The sequence below is a fragment of the Octopus sinensis genome, linkage group LG5, assembly GCF_006345805.1.
Source record: "Octopus sinensis linkage group LG5, ASM634580v1, whole genome shotgun sequence".
Lineage (NCBI taxonomy): Eukaryota > Metazoa > Mollusca > Cephalopoda > Octopoda > Octopodidae > Octopus > Octopus sinensis.
In genome coordinates this window covers 131,208,263-131,226,811 of record NC_043001.1, presented here as the reverse complement: position 1 = coordinate 131,226,811, position 18,549 = coordinate 131,208,263, and the positions used below count along the sequence as shown (strand labels likewise).

General features: G+C 30.1%; 1 protein-coding gene across 1 annotated transcript in view; it reads left to right on the top strand.

The window, feature by feature from the left end:
* The window catches only part of LOC115212276 (protein fuzzy homolog), a 1,390,078-nt gene that overhangs the window by 147,637 nt on the left and 1,223,892 nt on the right, over nt 1-18,549 (top strand). The window lies entirely within an intron of this gene.

The window sequence follows — 18,549 nt, the reverse complement described above, 5'->3', positions numbered from 1 at the left end:
TGGTAAAGTTTCCATAATTTACTGTTTTGCATTAACTGTTTGCAGAGAATTAATAATGTAAACATAGAAGGTCATTTATTATAAAATAAATTAAGATACATTTTCGATTGTTCATTTGAGGATTTGGTCTCCTGACAATGAACAAATATGAAAGTGTACAGACCATTTATCAATTTATGTATTTAATTTCATCATTGAAGTTGAGTAGAAGTAGTATTATAATGCGATTTTTTTTTTTTTAGGGAAAATAACTAGTTTAATAATATTATTTGAAACCAGAGCAACTGTGGCAGTAGTTTCACTTTTTGATTTTATTTTGCTGACTGACTTGTTTGCAATGATTGAATAAAACTAGTTCAAAAATGATTTCAAAACCTACTGAATCAGTGATTTTAGCTATATTTCATTTGGCTATTGTTTAAATAATTCTCCCACCCTTCTCTATCAATCTGGATTTAATAGATTTATTCTGTTTGATTTAAAATGAAAAAGGCAAACAAGCTCTATTAATTTTTTGTCTTTTTATTTTATTATCAGTAAATTAAGCAAAAAAGGATTCTGAAAGAATATTCTATTTAAAACAAAACTATTTCTTTTCTTTTTATTCTTTCAATATAAATTTTACATTTTCATAGTAGACTGTGATTGAAATTGTCATATTTTAATACTTTATTCTATGCAACAAAGGGAAATATAATGATAGTTTTGATACATAAACAGTAAAATATTGGAATCAATTGATTTTACTAAACTAAAAGTATTAAAGAACTGGAAGATATAAAATTATTGAAGAAAATATGCTTGATCTAAAATAAAGCTAATATTTTTGTAATAATTCAAATGTCCTTGTTCTAAGCTCTTTTCATAAAGCAGTTCTAATTAAATTGGCACATAGAACAATATAAATAGGAAGAAAGTATATGCTACTTCATAGAAAAAAAATTAGAGTAAATAAAATCCCATCCAATGAGCAAATAGCATCAATACTTATATGACCTCTGAAATTTTATTGAGTGATACACAAAGAAGTTTCTCTTGGCTATTGTTTAACCTTGAAACAAGATTTTGTTTAACATACAGTATATCATAACAATGTGTGATATCTCCAACTTACAAAATTTGAGATGACTGGCACTTTAAGTTTCATTTGATGACTTATTCCAGACTGGGAAAATTAAGCCATTGGGCAATCCCTTACAATCAGTAAATGTTCTATTTTCATTCTTAACCCTTTAACATTCAGATTACTCATCATTTGTAATGCTTATTCATTCAAATAGTTTTGAATTAATCATGCGTTATCTCCTAGCTTTCAGATAAATATTTCAGTATAAAATTATAGTGTTGGATTAATTAATCTGTTATTTGGACTTAGATATCATTAATGAATGTTGCTCTTCTACCTGTTTACTATTTGGATTGTAGCCATGCTGGAGCACCACCTTTTTAGCAAAAAAAATGTATCAACCTAGTACTTATAAGTCTAATGCTTATTCTATTTTCTATTAGTTTAATTTGGTGAACCAATAAGTTAGTGGCACATAAGCCCAGTACAGGCTGTTAAGCAGTGGCAGACACACATACACATATATACATATCCCATAGGCCTCTTCATAGTTTCTGTCTACCAAATTCTTTCATAAGGAATTGGTTGGCCTGAATCTAAAGTAGAAGAAACTTGCTCAAGATGCTGCACTAAAGAAACTGAACCTGAAACCACATGGCTGCAAAGTAAACTTCTTAATCACATAGCCTTCATCTACAGCAACATTTCTCAACTGGGGTTCGCCAGAACCCTAGGGTTCCACAAAAGTTCCCTAGGAGTTCTACGAGAAGGAACGAAATAAGCTAATGCTAATTTTGTGATTGCAATGTTACTATACATGCACAACATATTGGCTATTGTAATATAGACATCATCCTATCTAATCTATTATGTTATCAAAAAGATATAATTATATATATATACATACACACACATGTATATATGTATACATATATATACATATATATGTATACATATATATATATATATATATATACATACATATATATATATACATACATATATATGTATACATATATATATTCATACACACACATGTATATATGTATACATATATATACATATATATGTATATATATATATACATACATATATATGTATACATATATATATATATATACATACATATATATGTATACATATATATATATACATACATATATATGTATACATATATATACACATACATATATATGTATACATATATATATATATACACGCATGTATATATACATATATACATATACACACATATATATATACATATATATATGTATACATATACACATATATACATATATATATGTATACACACACACACATATATATACATATATATATATATACACATATACATGTATATATTCATATATATATACATATGTATATACATACACACACATATATATATATATATACACACACACACACATATATATATATATACATACATATATACACACACACATACATGTACACACATATATATATGTGTGTGTGTGTGTGTGTCTGTGTGTGTGTAAAGTGTTAAACAGGTTGGCAAACATCTCAGGTCATACAGAATATTATTATAGGAAGGAATTCCAAAGTCTTACAGCTGTTTCTGCCATATCCCCAAGTATGGGATATTCCATCATTGGAGACAAATCGGGAAAAGGAGAATGGTATATATTAATGAGATGACGACATAGAGGAAGGGAGTAAAAGAAAAAGGAGATGGAAAGAAAAAAAGAAAAAAGTAATCCATTAAAGCACTTACCTAGCGTACCTTATCGTTTAGATAACCTGTGAACTAAATCCCCATACATTGTACATGTATGTGTGTGTGTGGGGGGGGATATTTACCATGTGAACTACGATGAAAAAAATATGAGAAAGTATATAATTTTTTGTTCATGGGTTCCTTGAGACAGGTAATTTATTTTAAAGGTAAAGAAGTTGAGAAACACTGGTAACTCAGTACTGTGAACTATGTTATGATATATTGAAAAATGCTATATTGCAGTTCAAAGGTGAAGGGACATTGACTGCCTTTGATGAACTAATTATATTTAGGCATTACAGTTTATGATGTATCAATAAGAACATAGAATCACTATAACAAAACGAAAAACTTAATTTCTTTTATATCCTGATAAAAATCATTACTAATCAGTGCTACTTTCTGTTGGATAACATATGTGTCCTAAATGATATGTTCTCTCTGTAACATGCTTATTTGTACAAACTCCTGAAATTTAGTGTCTTAATTTGTTTTGAAAATTTCTTGAAAACCTCTCCTTCTTTCTCACATTCATCATCTCACTTGCAGTGATCCGTCACTTCTTTAAGCAGTGATCAACAAATTTGTCAAAAATACAGTACCTTATCCACTCATCTAACTGAATTCTTTTAATTTTGAGAAACTAATCAATAAATGATGTAATGAAAAAAGGCAAATTTTGCTACACATAATGATTGAGAAATTATTATTAGAGAACAAGAGGTTGGTGAGGAAAATACACTGTTGAAACCCTTTCCCCGCTTTAATTGTTTTGTTAAATCAAAATCTTTTCTGGGTAAAATTCATAATATGAAATTTCATTTTCAAGATTATAGGAAGCATGTTCAATCAGATCTACTGTCTTAGGTAATTTCTCTGATAATTATCTTTGTTTCATGGAGTTTCTGTGCCTTTTTTTCTTTTTTAAGAACATAAATTGTTAGCTAAAAGTCAACACTTTTCTTTGGCTACTGAACTGATAACAAATGTCTGTATTGTATTAAATGAATAAATAAAATTAAACACCTCAATCCAGATGTCATTTCCCATAAAACTATTTCAAATAAGACTGTAAATAAATTGTGATGGCATGTCTTATATCTTTGTCTGAACTTGACATATTGGTGTCTGTTTTTCCATATTGACAAGAGTTAGCTGGCTTTGCTTGATAGTCATTCCCTATTTCTCTAAAATCTATATTGATAATCAATTTGAAAATGAAATTTCAGAGAGAATTTATTATTTTATATTGATCAACCTTTCTTCAATACTATAAAATTGGATGGTAATTCCATTTAATTTTCCTCCCTCTCCTGCTTTTTTTTCTTTGTTTTGTAATTACAGTTAAGTTACTTTCATATTGAAAATGTGCTTATTCCATTACATTTGTTGAGTCACAGCATTTATAAAGATGTAGTGATTGTTGGTTAGGAAGAAAGAATTGGTTTTTAAACAGCTGTTCAATTTCTTTGTTTAAGGATTGAGACATTTTGCTCCAATGAATATCAAACATTGATTTAGACTAAAGAACATTTGATACTTAATGAGGAAGTGTTTGTAAATAAGTTTAGAAAAATGGTAACTAATTTTACCAACATGAAATTTAATAAATCGAACTTTTCTATAGTAATTTCAATATTAAGAATTTTAATTTATAACATTAAAATAATTTTATAGATCTAAATTCAAGGAAACTTCAGTTTAGATTCATAATTTGAACTAGAATAATATCATTTAAGAAGGATGTTGATGATTAATAGTTTAGAGTTGGGGTTGAAAATGCTTGTAACTTTTATTTCTTTTATAAATTTCAGGTGTTTCTTTTTCCCAAGAAGTGCAAAAGACTAAGTTTGACATGAATAGATTTGAAATTTTAGCCACAATATTTCTGTATTATAATTATTACTATCCATCTGAGGAACACCTTAATGAATTTTAGGAGATAGTGAAACTCAATACAATCTTGAGCAGATGAAAACAGCACGAAGAAAGCAAATCAAATAAATATTGGAACGTTTCTGATGTGGATATTAAACCATAGATATTCTGCTCTAGGATAATAAAACTATTTTGCTTAAGGGGTGTACTGCAACACAATCATCTTTAAATCTACGATGTGTATATTCTTTTATTCTGCAATAAATCTACAATATATATATTAAATCTACAATATATATATTCTTTTTATTCTTTTACTTGTTTTAGTTGACTGTGCCCATGCTGGAACACTGCCTTTAGTCAAACAAATTGAACCCAGGACTTATTCTTTGTAAGCCTAGTACTTATTCTATTGGTCTTCTTTTGCTGAACCGCTAAGTTACAGGGTGGGAGGGGGGAAATACAGACACAAATACATACATGTATATGATGGGCTTCTTTGAGTTTCCGTCTACCAAATCCACTCACAAGGATTTGTCAGCCCGGGGTTATAGTAGAAGACACATGCCCAAGGTGCCACGCAGTCGTACTGAACCTGGAACCATGTAGTTAGGGAGCAAGCTTCTTACCTGTTTGCAAAACTGTAGAATATTTTGGCATTAGTAATAACATTTTGCACATTTTGTTACCTTTTGATATCTTTCAATTAATAGAATACATGTTTTACAACAAAAATGCTTTTATCTACATATAAATCTCTAAAGGCACAACAGCTGTTATATTCGATAACTAAAAAATAAAACAAAGAAAAACAGTTTATACTATAAATATATTTTCTTGAATTAAAATAACTGTGAAGTATGTAGTAAAATAATTTGGTCTCAGTTGATATCACCTTGCACAAAGAACTGATTTTTCATCTTCTGTAGTAAGCATTTCTTGCTCTATTCATCTTTTATTTCTTAAGCATAATTTTTAGCACATTTTATGTTCAATATTTGTCTATTCTGAGACAGCTGCTATACATTAAATTCCTAGTTTCCATCTGCTTTGCTCTTATTTGTATTTTCTCCATTTGAAAGCCACGACTTGTTTTTATCAGCTTCTTTAATCTAATAATTTACAGAAAGGCTTACTTATTAATCATGGTACATAGTTACCATTTACAATGAACAAATCACATTTTTAAGAAATTTTTAACCAGGTTTTGGTTTTTGCTTATTCATTTCCAAAAATGTATCTTAACAAATACATTGTTTCGAGAATGGAAGAATTTACTGAATATTAAATCATATTTTTATATTATTTGGTAAATAAAATTCCTTTAAGTGATATTTAGAATGAAAGATTAAAACTATCAACTGATTATTCAATTTGTGCTCATACTCACATTTTACCATAACTCAATGAGCTTTCTAATTTTTCTTTATAATTTTTTGTGCAGGATCCATACTTGTAACTAATTTATTTTAATGTTATAAGACTCAGATAAAGCGTATCATACTTATCAGTTGTAGCTGTCTAGAATCAGATATGGATAAATTCTGATAAAATAGAGAAGGGAATAAAAATAAATATCTCTGATCTAATTTCTTAATGTGTTATTTTAAGCAATAATCATTAAAGAACTGTATTATTGCATTTATTGAATTTGCCTCTCTTGTATTCAAATTTATTTGTATTTTCCTTCCATTTGTTTCCTTTACTTAAAAGGCCTTTAATCTAACACATAATAAATGCAATTTAATTATGAGACTGTCTCTCTACAAATATATATATATACATACATACATACATACACAAACACACATTTATTCTGTGATTCTCTAGGATATCTACAGCAGAATATAATTGTTGATGTAATGCAAGAAAGACCTGTTTTTAAATAGATAATGTTATTTTTGTTGCATCTAACTGAAATAATTTATTTTATTGATAATTACTGTTCATTTTAAAATCTAAAAACCTCAGTTTCCTGTTATAAATAACTAGTATTTTATTCTGTAGTAAGTGGTAGGCTACTGAAATTCAAAACCTAAAACTGGAACTAGAAAATTTTCATTACCATAAGAAAATAATCAGGATTCCAAATCATATTTCTAGTAATTGATGACAGATACTTCACCATGATAAGGTGTGACAGCAGTAGACATGGTAGAAATAAAGACACTGACTAGTGGTGCTAAAAGTGGAACATAAAAAAAAAAGAAGCTATTATTAATGTCATTATGATTTATTTTGCTGTGTATGAGTACTTAAGCAAATATCTAACCATAATTATAATTAAAGAATACTTGAGTTGTTATATGATTAATTTGATAATAATTTTAGGTAGGATTAATCAGTTTAAGTTTGGTAATTAGAGATGATCTTTTAAGGTTCATGTATGTAATTCTTTAAGGAGAAAATTTTGATTCACTTAATGATGAATAAATGCTTTGTCCATTGGTACGATATATATATATCAATGTTTTAATGTATATATAATATAAATTGCCAGTTAAGATTTAATATCTTAATAATGAGTCATATAGACATAACTCTGTTATATATTATTAAGTGAACAACTAAAATGATGGCACAAAGTTGCCACTAGATGCTTTATGTATTATCAAAATACATACAAGTTGAACACCCAAGACCTTGTCTAGCTTGTCTCTGCGTACACAAATTGTTTTTGATGTTTGCAAAATATGTGCGTGTGTGTGTGCATGGGAGAGAGAGAGAGTTTCAAAATAGAATTTTCTTTAGGATTTTATTGTTTGGTTAATCCAGAAATACTATGGGTGTTATGTGTTACTCAACCTTGTTCCAAAATCAGTCTGGGTTACCAGTTGAGAATAGTTGTGGTAAAACTGTATAAAAAAATTTTAAAGAAGAAACCTTCTGATGTAGGAAAATATAAGCCAAACTTCATATAAGTAGAGAGTAATCAGTCCTTTGGATGCTACATAGAAAAATTCAAATGAACAATCTGCCATGTTATGTATTTTTTGATGGCCTTGATCATAAATAATATGAGCATTTTACTTTGATAGTAATCAAAAGCACAGCCAGATAAATGTCTTGGCTGTAGGCAATATTTCCTTCCATTCAATCTCAATCATCAATGTTACTAAAATAGCTGCTTTCAGTCAAATATTATGCATATTCATTGATTTTCTGTTTTACTTATTTAGAAGGAAACCTGATTATGCCAGTCTCTGAGAGAGAAACATAGGCAAAATGCTACATACAAGATTACAAACACCTATTACAGTATTTCTCTGTGAATTTTATGGTCTGGTGGTGGATATTTTTACTCTGCACGCCAATTCTTGAAGTTAGTTCTCAGTTGAATAGTGCATCACTCGAAATATAGTGAGTTTTAGTGGGTTTGTTTTTCTACATAAAACCTTTCCAGTGATGACAAAACAATAGTATTTGAATATCAACTACATCAACATTATTCACTTTAGCGCTATAATCATTCTAGGGTAATGTGTGATCATTTAATATAAAAGTGACTTGTACCTGGTAGCATCTCAGGTTTATGGAGAGCAGCCTTTATGTTTTTGATTTTAGTTTTATTTGATCATTCATGAAAAATATGTCTTAAACCTGAAGAAAAAATAATTTTTCTTTTATTTATTTGAAGGGTTAGAAATGTGTAGTGTTAGAAATATATACATAGATATTGAGAAAACATCATGAGCCATATCTGTATTATCTATATTTTTATATGAGTAATAAGCTACAAGAGATGTTAGCGTTTGAAGCTTTTGTTTTGGTTGGAGTGCAATAGGATTATCAAAAGGTGACGTATCTTTATGAAATAAATTAAAGCAGTAATTAAGGGCTAGAGACTTTCAGTAACATTGAATTGGGCAATAAGTTGGTAGCTTAATGCTGTATGGATTTAGTTGCGTCCTGTACATTGAGTTCAAATCTTGCCAGAATAGAGTTTATCTTTTATTTCTTTGGAGTTCAGTAAATATATTAGTTGGGCCTCGTGGAGGCAAAGTGGCTGAGTTCCTTTCAAGCATTGGGCCTCACAGAGGCAAAATGGCTGAGTTTCTTTTGTCTGTTGGGCTTCATGGAGGCAATGACTGAGACCTTTGGCATTATGTCGTCCCTGAGAAAGAGGACCCATTAAGCCAAGCAAAATCACAGCTGTGGCAGATACTGGTGTCAGGTAAATGGCACCTGTGCTAGTGACATGTAAAAGCACTCATTACACTCTCGGAGTGGTGGGAGTTAGGAAGGGCATCCAGCCATAGAAAACCATGCCAAATCAGACTGGAGTCTGGTGCAGCCTTCCAGCTTACATCCCTGGTCAAACTCCTATCCATGGACAATGGACATTAAATGATTATGATGACGATTCCTTTGAAAATTAGTATTTTTGGCTAGACAGAAGAAGTCTATGTTACTTAAAATAAATTAACTTGTTAAATACCAAAAATATTAATGTCCATAGGGTTGTTTATTTATATAGCGAACTTACATCAATTTTTGATTAGTTTGAGATTTCACTAAAAAGTTCTCTCTTTGTTTTTCTTACTATTCCTTTATGCCATTTGTAAGATAGAAAGTCATAACTCTTCTCACCTAAAGTTATTCCCATGACCATTGCTAACTTTCAATTTAACTAATTGTTTTCTATGAAAGCAATGAAGAGTAACTAGTATTGTTTTCAAATTATGGCACGAGGCCAGTAAATTTTGAAGAAGGAGTAGGTCAATTACATCAAACCTTGACATAATTTGAACTCAGGACATAAAGATTGACAAAATGCCACTAAGCATTTTACCTGGTATGGTAATGATTCTGCCTGCTTGTTGCCTTAGAAGAATGAGTAATACTGAAATCTCTTCATATATTTTGACTTAGTATATCTAATCCAACTGTATAATTTATGAAACTTTTTTAAAGAAAATATATGAAATACTACTTAATATTTGATATATTAAGTAGTATTTGATATATTTTATATATCAGATAAAATATTTGAAATACTATTTAATATTTGAGTTTGTCTACAAAATACGAGATTTTCTCTCTTAAAATAAATTTCTTGAAGAAAATAACACAAAACATGAAAATCTTCACGGTCAGTTGCATAATTATTAATGTGTCAAATTGACCAAACTAGTACCTTATCTGCTTCACGGTAGGTAGACAGCCTTAGGTTTACACTCTACAATTCTAATATAGATGTAAAATAAAAAAATAAAATAAATAAATAAAAAACCCAAACAAACAAACAAACAAAAAACAAACATTTCTATTTTGTGTTGTATGTTAGCTTTGAGCATATGAACTAAATTAAACATTCAATGGATAAATTTGATTAAACTTTCTGCATCACTGGAGGCTGATTCTTTAATCATTAAGAATGTAAAGTGTCTTTAGTGTTCTTAAAAATCTCTATATCTATATAGATAACTTCTTTTGCTTAAGGAAACATTTTTATTACATTTCTTATAAATCAATTTAAAGAGAAAAGAAAAAAAAAAGAAAAGAATCTCAAAATTCCAAAAAGAACCTTTTAATAAAAGAATAATAAAAGAATGTTTCTTTTTCAGGTAAAAGAAATTTAAAGAAATAGATACAATAATAGATGAAAATAAAAACAACAACAACAAAAAAGACTGTTACATAGAATTCACTGATTTTTGTTAACTTGATTAATAGACTCCCTGGTTAGATGAATAATTTGTTTTCTGCTATGTTGTTTTTGATATTTTCTCAGAATACAGGATTTTTAAGAACTTACTATTCATACAAACCTGATCATTTTTTCTACTTAAAAATATATGTGTTCATCTATGAATTAATAATCTTTGTTATTATTTGAAAAGAAATTGCTCTTACCTATAGTTTTCAATTAATTTTTACTATAAGCATGACAACTTTATATGAGAAAATTGTTTAATATAGATATTTACTCAGTGTGCTATTGGGACTTCCTGCTAACTTGTTATAAATGGCAGACAGAGATATATTTTTACTATAGTTCTCCTGAACAATTTAGTTATTTCAAATTAGAATATTTAGAGTTATATTTGATATATCAAAATCTTTACTCTTACATAAATTCAAAAGAAATAGGGCACAACCTGTGTCTAATTGTTATCCTCTGTTTTGTCATTTAAAATAAGAAGAAAAAAAAGAAATTATATTACAACTGTAGGCATGTTCTTGAATTATGTGCATGATGCACTATTTCAGTTTCATTACAAGAAAACTGAAGTAGTTCTTTGCATAGATTTAAAAAACAAATCTTTGTTGCAATCTCTAGAGAGAAAATTATTCACCTGTGTAATACTATGAGGTGGAAGCTAATTTCTTCAAGACTGAAAATTTAAAACAAAATACTTGGTAAAACACAGGTGAGTGTATTCAAAAATATACCAGTTTCCCTACATTGGAATATTACTATCATATGTTGAACAGTGCTGCTTTTGCACACTCAAACATTCTTGGTTCTAGAAAATGGCTACCTGACAGATTGGAATAGAGTCTCTCACAGACACACTCCAGCATCTGACCCACAAGTGTGTTGTCTTTCCTCTCTCTTTTTCTCTCCTACTTCTGCTTTTCAGAGCTGGTTGAGCTCACATTACCTCCACTCAGACATTTCTGTCCCATTCACTTCTCTTCTACTCATCACTCATGTGTCCAACTTCCCACTCAAGGCTCCATACTAGTCCCTCTGCTTAGTTCTCCCTTCCCTAAATAAGAACGCTCTGGAATTCTGTCTCTGCTCATATCTTTCCTGCAGGCATTGAATTGCTAAGGTCCTAGAACAACATTAACCCTTTAGCATTTAAACCAGCCATACCCGGCCAAAAGTATTCTGCCTGTTTTATGTTCAAACTGGCCAGATCTGGTCTCTCACACCAACCCTACAATATCGTTTTAAAAATTAACAATTACCTCATCAGACTCTCAAAGTTACAAGATAATGCATGATGAATTCAAAACAAGGTGGATGAAAAAGCATTAATTTTGGTAGAATAATGCGAACACTAAAGGGTTAATGGCATTAGTCTCACTCAGATAGGAGGGCCTGCAAGGGCCATGGGCATTACACCTTCCTTTAGACCCTACAAATAAAACGAAAAAACCCTACCAAGATTTCAGTAAGATACATCACAATATTATATCTAACCAGGATTTCTAATTTGCAGACATTTCATTAATCTATCTGCACAGGATAACTCTATAAACAGCGGCAGCACTGTAAAACTGAACTGTGGTTAATTAGCTCACAGGGATGACTTCTACTCATGCTGGTGTAGCCAGAAGAGTTAGAATCCAGTGATGTCTCTTAGAATCCAATAACGTTATTCATCCACTGACGGATACTTTTGAACTGAAAATATCTCTGTTATCAGAAGCTCTATAATCAGACAATAGATAAATTAATGAAGAAACTAGGATACTAGCTCATAAGTGGAATCCTTAGCTTACCAGCATTAGCACACACACATCTCGTATCTATCTTAAATAGATAAGTTTGAATACATGGTTTCACCTCTGCATGTTGTATGGTCAGTAATAAATAGTAAAGCTATTTAATCATTAGTCATCTATAATGTTGGGCAGATATTTCCCAAAACTCTTGGTTATGTTTCAGAATTCATATAAACATCTTAATTGTAAATACTATCCAACTGATTCTCCCAAATACTTTTTGTATGCCTTTGAAAATAAGCTTATGTTAGTAAAATATATTTACACATATCGTTGTCATTCTTGAAAGAAATACTGACAGCTTGAATTTGTTTATGGTGGATCTTAACTCACCAGGGATTGATGAACCTATGATTTCAGAAGCATTATCTGTAGTACATGTGGAATCAGCCAGATGATAAAATTGCAATGGACTACTTCTTAGTTGATTATAGTCTTTTGTGGCATTTTCTTAGCCAGTCTCTCTGGAGTTGCTCTCTCTCTCTCTCTCTCTCTCTCACACACACACACACACACACACACACCTGTGCATGCTTGTGTATATATATATATATATATATATATATATATAAACACACACATGGGCATGTCACTGCCTTGTGAGTGAAATTGTTAGGCAGAAACTATATGGAAGACAATTGTATATATAGCTATATAAATATGTGTGCCTCTTTGCACCATAGACTAGCACATAGCCTCCAGATCTTAAAGTTATTTGTTGAGTAATTGCTTGGGATGGTCAGTGTATTTACAAAATTTCTTCCAACAAACAACCTACCAATATTTAGGAATTAAAACATGCCATGCTTGAGTCCCTAAATCTTACAACAACATGTTTTGAGGTTAGTATAGTGTAGAATGTTCCTAATTCATTAACCAACTCCAGCTCAAACAAAAGTTATATAAACATTGATTCATTTCTTCTCTCTGCACTTGTAAACGAAGTAATGCCATACAAGGCCTTCTTAAGATCATCATAAGCCTTAGGCAAAGAAATGCCATGTGGCCCCTGCATTTATTAACAGTTAAGCACAGCATATATAGACTAGCACCAAGGGCCCCTAAAGTTGTAGCTGGTCCCTGGGACCCTACACCTATTGCAGGCTCCTGGGCAACTGCCCTGTATGTCCATGCCTAAGAAGGTGCTAAGGCCATACACTTTATACATTGACTGCAATTTTACAGTATTTTTTTTTTTTTATCATTTAATTGAAAGTTATTTTTTAAAATTCAGAGCGTTTTCTTAGCTAACTATTTTAAACTTTGCCCCTACTATTGATACATTACAGTAGATACATGCTCCTGCTTATTCCATACATTATCTTGAAAGACGAGATAAATTCACTGCTCGCAACCTTACAATTTAGTGATCAATCTTAATTCAGCTATCAGCAAATTCCTTCTTCATTATTTTTTTAAAGTTTAGCTCTATTTTATCTCTTAACCAGGATGTTAAGTTAGAACACCGACTACTGTGGGCCTCTCATGTGGATGCATGGTGCATAAAAGCACACATATGTATATCACTGGCAGATGAGAATCATCTATAATGAGCATCTCCCATGAATTCTGTACATTATTGACAGAGTTTCAACTGGTAAGCAGCTAGTGGACATCTGTCATCGGATGAAACAGAATATGTCAAAATCACATGATCTGGCAGTTTTGACACCTGCAGGTAATTCTCATCTGCCAGTGTTATAAATATTGTGCTTTTATGCACTGTGCATCCATATGAAATGTCCTCTTAAGGTAAATACTACAGTATTCAGTGTTCCAACATAACATCCATATTAAGTTGAATATAAAGATTGCCTTTTTGTAATAATACTGCTTCTGTCACCAATAATTATACTATTATTTCTGTTTCTTTTGTAAACAACCTGAAATAAAGCATGCTATTGTATTGGTTTACTGATAAGCATTAACATGGTTTTATTGATGTTTTATCAGTGACATGTGGAAATTAATAGAAACTTGTTCCTGATTCAGTATCTTCAACTAACATATATTGTTACAAATTAGTAAATATCTTTTTACTCATAATTGCTAAAGTTATTTATTCCTATGGACAATAAAGCAGTTTAAACACTTTTGTTTGTCAAAAACTGCCACTTTAATATAAACAAGAATGAATTTATATAAGCGATTAATTTACAAAGGTCAGTAATTCTTTTATTTTGTAGTTACTTCTATCATAGATGTTTACTGAACACTGTGAGTTCTCGAGAACAGATGTGAAGTTAATAATCCAGGCCAGGAAACTGGTGCTGATTCTTCACCCATTTTTTGTTTAAAAGTTCAGTGAAATTTCTAAATAGAATTTAAAAGCAGACTAAATTTCATGGTTTCTTTACCTTAACCATAATTTATTCATATGAAGCTTTTCCCTCTAAAACCATTTGTTGTACATGTGCTGTTCTGTGAATCAGATTTTCACTGAAATCTATTCTAATGTTGCATAACAATTAGAGAAGAAATATATCACTTTGTTTCAAAAGTTGGGAGGTCAAGATATTTAGCACCGCTTTTGTAGTATTTTGTATCTTTTCTTTTTTTATTCCGAGATCTGTTATCATTTAAATATGTTGCTTGAAATAAGGCATAAAAGAATCCAGAGATGCAGTTTTCAGAAATATGACAGTGCTAATGATAATATTTAAAAGATAATGGCAAATATTTTTTTATGCATAGCTGGATATACATTTGTATGTATACTCTTCATAGTATATAGATATACACATCTGTATGCATGAGATATTCTAATGAAATAGCAGTTCATTCAAGGTATCTTTCTGCATCTTATTACTTTGAAAATTAATCTTTCTATGTCTATACAGAATTTCATGAAAGACATAGAAAACCAACAAAAACTGATATAAGATAAAATGATTGGAACTTCAGGGACTTAGAAACATCAACTACAATAACTACAATATGATATTTCATAAATATCTGTTGCAAAATTTTGAGTGATATATCACTTTAAGTTTTATGCTTCCTTTTGTTTGTGTTTGTATGTACTATTTGTTTCTCTCTCTCTTTTTCTCTCTTTTTTTTTCACATTCTTATCAATATCTGAAGCTAGAATAGATTATTTTTGAATCCCATCATTTGGGATTTAGTGAGTAATTTTAATTTTCCTTTTTTTTTTCTTTTTGTAGTTAATATTTTTATTTATACATTTTGCTAATTTCCTGCATTTCATTATTTTTGTATTAAAGGTTTTGTATTTCACTTAAAACTCTTAGAGTGAATGAATTAATAAATAAAACACATCTTATTCTTTGACTGGATTGATTATATGCTGCTGATCAATAGAATACATGGTTAAATTTCCTATTTGTTACTTTAGAACTCTTATGAGACCCTAGTATGGCAACTTAAAATGTTATTGATGAAATATTTTTTTATGTAACTTCTTGTATGTTACTGGGGGTTTTTTGTACTAATTTCTTTTTATTTATATTTTAAAATAACTTGGTTTGTGATTGCATTTCTTCAGGGACATTTCTATGTTAATTTGAATATAGATTTAAATTAATCCACAAAATGATAAAAATCTATACACTGGTGATGTGTATGAACTCAGACATTGTTTGAAGTGACTATTTTTATAATTACAAGCCAAAAATACCTAGTCAAATTTTAAAATATATTGCAATGTTTTTTATTTCTTACATTAACTTAAAACTATTTTTGTTGTTCAAATTCCTATATAAATATTATTTGTAGATAAATTTTCTGTAATTCTCTAATAAATAAATCTCATATTATTTAGAATTTTCAGCAGTTTCTTTCAATTTCTTACAGCATTCTTCAAGGTTTGTTGCAAAATTAAGCAATTGGGAATTACCTTATCGACATTGTTTTAATATTCTTCTTTCTGTATCAAGAAATATATCTTTGAATCTTGGCTGCTTTGAGAAAATCAACTAAGCAACAACAGATCATTTGTAAGAGGTTGGAAATGAATACCATTTAATCCATGTATAGTTATCAGAATGTATTTATGGGGAAAGATAAATATAAGTAGGAAGAACAGAATTCACATGTCTGATATTATTTTATTTAGAAGTTATACAATTGTATTTTCTGCTATTTTACTAATTTATTTTTATTTTATTTAAAAATTCAAAATATAAAATAACATTTTTACTTTTGTAAATTGATGGCATAACTTAAATTGAAAAAAAAAAAGAGATACCTGCAGATAATGAATAATATCAAACTAATAGCAAATATCAAAATACGTTAAATGGATAAGCAAAATTCATTGTATTATATTGTGTAATACAGCAGGAACTTCTAGTAAAAATGGTTTGATAATTAAACATTGTGTAATAGAATCTTTATAAATGCTGATTATTGAGAAAATTCTGTCAAGAGGTTATTTCAATTTCTATGGCTTCTTGAAAATAAAGAATGCACCTAAATTGGCTCATAGATCTTATAAGTGCAAAGCAAGAAAGAATAAGAATGTGAGCGCAAAATCTTATGAAAACTTGCATACGTGAATGAGTAAAGAAAGTTATATAAAGAATAGTCTTGGCATGCTTCACAGATATATGAAAGGCAAAATAAGAATTACTGTTAAGTTGGACTAACATTGTAGCATATACATTGAAATGATAAAATATAAAACATGGGAAAAAGTTGTGCACATCAAATAATTGTGATGTAGCTTATTTCTATTTTATATAACAATGAAATGACTGACGGTGAATATTGAAAATTTAACACTTCTACATGTTATATATACATGTAATACTCATTTAAACAATAAAATACAAATATTGAGCTTTCTTCTTGAAAAGTTCTGTAAGTGAGTGTGTGTATATATATATATATGTATGATGTGTGCTATATGCATATTATACAATATAAAATAGCTGAAAGAGAAAGATTACGGTACAGCAGTCAAACAAAGGAGGTACATGAAAAAGTTAAATCAATTTTGTCATTACTAATCTTGCATAGAAATTATGGCTAAATAAAAGTAGCAATAATCTATTATTTATAATTTTTGCCTCTATATAACTAGCTTTTTGAATAGAATCAAAAATAAAAGAATAATAATTCAATTTAAATCTCGTGTAATATATTTCCTTTTTAAAATGATTTTCTACTTCACTTGCTGAGCAATATTTGGTAGCATGACAATATAGGAACCAAATCTCCAAAACATTTCCCATTCTAGTGTGATTTCAAAAACTTCCCTATTTCACAGTAACTGCGGAAGTGGAATGAATATGTTTAACCAATGTTTAATCGAAATATTAGTCCTGAAATTTAGAACTCCAACTTTTTTAAAATCTGTACAAACTTCCAACTATTACAATGGACTGTAGCAGCAATTGTCAAATGGAAAAAGGTATACTCTTTACTCTTTTACTTGTTTCAGTCATTTGACTGCGGCCATGCTGGAGCACCGCCTTTGGTCGAGCAAATCGATCCCAGGACTTATTCTTTGGAAGCCTAGTACTTATTCTATCAGTCTCTTTTGCCGAACCACTAAGTTACGGGGACGTAAACACACCACCCTCGGTTGTCAAGCGATGTTGGGGTACAAATAAAGACACAAAAAAATATACACACACATACCTATATACATATATACGACGGGCTTCTTTCAGTTTCCATCTACCAAATCCACTCACAAGGCTTTGGTCGACCCGAGGCTATAGTAGAAGACACTTGCCCAAGATGCCTGGCTGTGGGAATGAACCCAGAACCATGTGGTTGGTAAGCAAGCTACTTGCCACTCCTGCACCTTTTGTGTATACCCTTGTGTGTGTGTTGATTATGTTGTTGTCTGCCTTTATACTCTATAAAATTTGTAGGTCAAGTGAAACTGATATAATATGCACCAGGCTGAAATGAATACTGGTTACAAAATGGAACAACCAAAATCCTTCAAGTTGATACCCCAGCATATCTGCAGTTCAATAAATGAAACGCAAAATAAAAGAATACAGACATACACACAAACACAGATGGCAAGCAACATATCTCCAGTTTCCAAATATCATTTAAGAAAATATTTCAATGCACATAGTAGCTACAGGCATGGCTGAGTGATTAAGAAGTTTACTTTCTGGATGCTTGATTTCAGGTTTAGCTTCTTTCCGCAGCACCTCAAGTAAATATTTTCTACCATAAACTCTAGTTTTGCTAATCCACCATCCTGGGTTGGTATTATTTTTTTCTTCTATTCTATCCGAAAGGATAAAAACCAAATTTGACCATGGTAAGACTTGAGCTCAAAGTGAATAGTCAGACCAGGTTCCGGGAAGCATTCTATTCTATACAGTAAGAACCCTGCAAATTTACCTTCCTCACTTCAGTAAATAATCTTCAACAGAAACCATGTTATCTACTT